Raw genomic sequence first — 4480 nt, 5'->3', positions numbered from 1 at the left:
CCAACATTTAACAGATACTATATTCATCAGATATATACTGAAGATAATTATTTGCAGGTGCTCTGTTTTCTCTTATTATTGTCAAAAATACTTATAATTCCCCTTCCATAGTCACATTCATTTGCCTGAAAACATAGATATGAGTATGGACACCTCCGAAATCTTCAGAGCTATCATTGTATGCATGACAGTTGCTCTGTATGTGGAGCCAAAGATGACAAAATACATTCACTTTTTCTTTCAAACTACATAGATTCCTGGTGCTGTGTGAGCTGAAGCAATGCTGGTCCCTATTCTGCTCTGTGAGAAGAAAGCAGCAGTATTTCATTCTTTCGCACCTATGACTACACTGGTTTTGAGATATTGAACTACCACCTGAAACAGCAGAGGCATTATTCCATATGGTCAGCATTTACTTCATTATTTTACAATTTTTCTGTTTGTAAGCAGAGAGAGAAAGAGTGGTGATGGGTGTGCAAAGGCCTCTTGCCATTGAAAACAAACTTCAGGTGAATATGCCATTTTGTGCCTTTTACTTTACATGGGCTTAGGAAAGAGAACACAGGCCTTCAGGCTGTGCACAATAGCTTTTCCATTACCAAAACACCCTCCTGAATTATAGCAGGAACTCTGCATTCTTGCCTTCTGCTCAATTCCATATGCTATGAATTTTATTTGTCAAAATTCAAAAGACAAGTAACTGGTGGCCTCTGACTCAGTGGAAGTTTTGTGTGGCAGTGAGCATACACACACTAACTCCTGAGTTACAGCCCAACGAAGAAGTGAGAAGACTCCATCATGCTCAAAGTCACTCTAAATTCCCATGTCTTGTCCACATGGCATTTCAAATTTTTCTGATATTTCCTCTTTCTTAAAATCAGCACATAACCAGTCAAACAAGAGTTGAAGTTCAAGGAAGGTGCATCTTCAATAGACACAAAGCCTGCTAATTTTCTCACTAGGAACATAACAGTATCTGTACCTCACTCCCTTTCATATATTTTACATTTTAAGGAGGGCAACCGTGACATAGACTCCTTCCTTTTACATAGTACTTCAAACTTTTTTCCTTCTTATGCTAGGTGGTGTGTGTGTGTATTTGTGTCATATGCACATGACCATAGTGCATACATGGAAATCAGAGAATATTTTTGAGGTGTTGGTTCTAGTATTCTACCTTCTTTGAGACAGGGTCTCGAAGGAGAAACAGGAGCAAGATAAGTTTATATGGGCAGTGAGCCAGAGTCTAGGCCCAAGGAACACAAGGAGATGCTGCGTTGACTCTCATGGAAATCTAGCACTCACATCTGATCCAGCCTCATCCAAACTGGCTACCATCAATTCCTCAGCAACAGCATCTCCTACCCCTTCCCCAGTCTAGCACACATAGGTGGACTGGCTCCTTCCGAGTCAGACACTTGGATCCATAAACCAATCAGGACTCTCCCTTACATGACTGAGTTAGGTGACAAGGCTCATTGTAAATGAATATCTGATCTATATAAATGGGCCTACCAACTATGTGATTTGTTTCTTGGCTTTCTTGGTTATATTTTCTAGGAAACTGGGTCTCCTGATTCCTGATTTGGTAATCTCTTTCCCCTTCCCTGCCTGGCTAGAGGAAAGGAATTTCTTATGATCTTGACAGTGTCTTGCCTTACTTTGGATGCTTTCTCACTCTGATATATGTGTGATGCTTCCTTAGACCCTGAGTCCTTTGCTATAGAATTACTTTGCTTTCTTTTATGTAAAGGTGAAGGTCTTGTGCTTTCCTGCTTTATTTCACACCTATGTGTGTGGATGATTTTTCTAAAACTTTTGGCCTAGGCTGTCCTCTTATGCCTCGTGTGTGTGTGTGTGTCTGTGTGTGTATGGCTTTTCCATGGCCTTTTCTCATGGAGATTTCCCTATTTCTCCTTTATCCTCTCTGTCTTCAGCTGGGCAAGGAATATAATTCCTTTCTGTCTTGACTCTTTCTAGTCTTTTCATACATACCAATTCTCCTGAAATAAATTTACTTTTCTTAGAGATCATTTTCTCAAGTCTTTCTGGTTACAGTTTGAATTGACGTCCCTCAATAGATTCACCAGTTTATTACAGGTTGTTACGCATATCTCCACCTGCTTGGCTGAAGGAGGTGTCACTGTAGGCAGATCCTAGAGTCCAGTCTTAAGATGTATTTAGTTGCAGACCTGAAATACGGTGTTGGTGGTTGTGTCAGGCCAGGGGCAAAGGTGAGCTGGAGATGCATACCATCAGCTCCAAGGTGTTTGGGACATCCTGGGCTTTGCTTACACTTCACACATCTTGGTATGACTTGGTACTACTGGAGAGCTTCCCCGAGCTCAGGACAGCTGCCAAGTTCCTACTAATGAGGTTAGTCATCAAGATCTGCCAGGAAGTCATCAAACAGTCCAACTTGCAGATCTTAGTGCCTACTATCCGGGCTGATATCATGCTCTTTCATCCCCCTGGGACTTCTCAATTGGGCTTTCCTTTGAACATGACCAATGGGGCATTGCCTACCCAGCAGCATATAACCTGAGTAAGAGGATACCGTGTGTGATACCATGATGGTTCTGAGGAAAAGCCATACGTCTGCCAGAGCTGTGGGAAAGGATTTTCCAGGCCTCATCACTTGAACAGACACATCAAACAAGTGCAAACTTCTGAGGCTCCTCTCAAGCGTCAGACTTGCAATGCTTCCTTTGCCCCCAGAGACCATCTGTTTTCCCAACTGGCCTGTCATGAAGACAAGGTGTGCTTCCAGGTGTGTGGGAAGTACTTATGGGCAGCATACATCCAGACCACCTGAGGAAGCACAGCGAGAGGTCCAGCAACTTCTTCAGTATCTATAACTGGGAAGGCCATAAATGCTCACATCAGGATCTGATTAAGAGCTCTGACTCCCATGATGACTTCTCAGATGCCAGTGACCTGAAGACAGCAGAGAAGGAGAGAGCCAAGGGCTCTTTCTCCTGTGACGCACCAGTCCCTAAAAACAAAACGGAGTCTGATGGAAGGCAGAACCCATGCCCTGAAGGTGGGAGCTTCTTCTACTCTAAGTCCTACTTGAACAAACACATCCATAAGGTGAATTTCTGGTCCCTCGGGGGACCCCTGGGGGACCTGGGACCTGCCGTTGGTTCACCTTTCTCTCCCCAGCAGAACATGGCTATCCTCGAGTCCTTTGGATTTCAGATTCTCCAGTCCATGTTTGCGTCACCTTTAGTAGATCTTGAGGCAGACCAACAGGGTCTGTGGCCCGAAGGGAAGTGAGAAAGAAGCTGTCCCCACAGAAACAGCCACTGGGGACTGCTAAAAGATGCTGTGAATGCAGAGGGAAGTGATGTCCTTGGGTTCTGTAGCTGAGAGATTTTTATTCGTTTTTTTAAAACCCCATTCCCCACCCCACCCCACTCTCACTTCCACCACCATTCCCCCAATTTTCTTTAGAAAGAAATTCCTCATCTGCTACTCAGCAGAGATACTTGTGACAGCCTGTGTGGAACAGGGACAGAAAACGCAACATAGACCTCTAAGGCAGCACCAGTCCTGGTTTCCCTAGTGGCCAGAAGCTAGTATGTCTGGTGCTTGGTTCTTAGTGACCCCAAGGCCCACTCTAAGATCTCAGTGGTTTTGATCCTTCTCCAGTTCTCTAACTTCTCATTACTCCTTCCTATATCCCTCAAAAGAAATCATAGGAGGATCTCCAGCCTCTCATATAACCTTGATGTCCAAGTCTTTTTTTTTTTTTTAAATGAACCCAGAAGCTTACACCACCCCACGTAACATGGGATAAGTCTCCTCCCAGAGCGTTTGGAGCTTAGCCCTTGGCCTAGAGGGCTCCTGGTATTCCTGAGTCCTGTTGGAGGGGTGCATTTCACTGCCAGGAAGCGCTCAGCTATTGAACACAAGCTCACCTCAAATTCCAGTTCTTACACGACTTTAACTATTCAACTAGCTGTTGGGTTTTTATTCTGTAATTATTAATGTTGTTGTTGTTGTTGTTATTTAGGATCAGTTGTAGTGAATTGCTACAGAAAGTTATTCCAGGTGATACAGAGCTCTTTGTAAACTGCAATCACACATTAGAGTTAGTATTAAACTTTGTTTAGATGTACCATAATTAACTTTTCTAGTTGATTGTCTGAAGTCTATGGAAGAAATTGTTTTATGCAAAAATTTTAAAAAAACACTCTGATCAGGAGGGGGTTTTAGTGACTGTGGAGACCAGGACGTTAGGAGAGCCACAAGTAGGGTACATAGTGTATCTTGGTGGTCATACATGAGTAAGCCCACGTTGAACTTGTGATGTTAATTGTTCTGATCAGACTGTATTAAAAACATTAGTACCATAAATAAACATAAAGTACTAAATATATGGAACTGAGGCCAGGCAAGCTGGTGCATGATGTTAATCCCAGCACTCAGGAGGCTGATGGAGAAGGATCACTACATGTTCCAGCCCAGTCTGAGA

General features: G+C 43.3%; 1 pseudogene; it reads left to right on the top strand.

The window, feature by feature from the left end:
• Positions 1–2569: 2569 nt before the first annotated feature.
• Positions 2570–3279, top strand: LOC101601236 (annotated as a pseudogene).
• Positions 3280–4480: the final 1201 nt, after the last annotated feature.

The sequence above is a fragment of the Jaculus jaculus genome, chromosome X (genome assembly GCF_020740685.1).
Source record: "Jaculus jaculus isolate mJacJac1 chromosome X, mJacJac1.mat.Y.cur, whole genome shotgun sequence".
In the NCBI taxonomy this organism is placed as follows: Eukaryota; Metazoa; Chordata; class Mammalia; order Rodentia; family Dipodidae; genus Jaculus; species Jaculus jaculus.
Note: the sequence above shows the minus strand (reverse complement) of the source record. Positions and strands in the feature narration are given on the sequence as shown.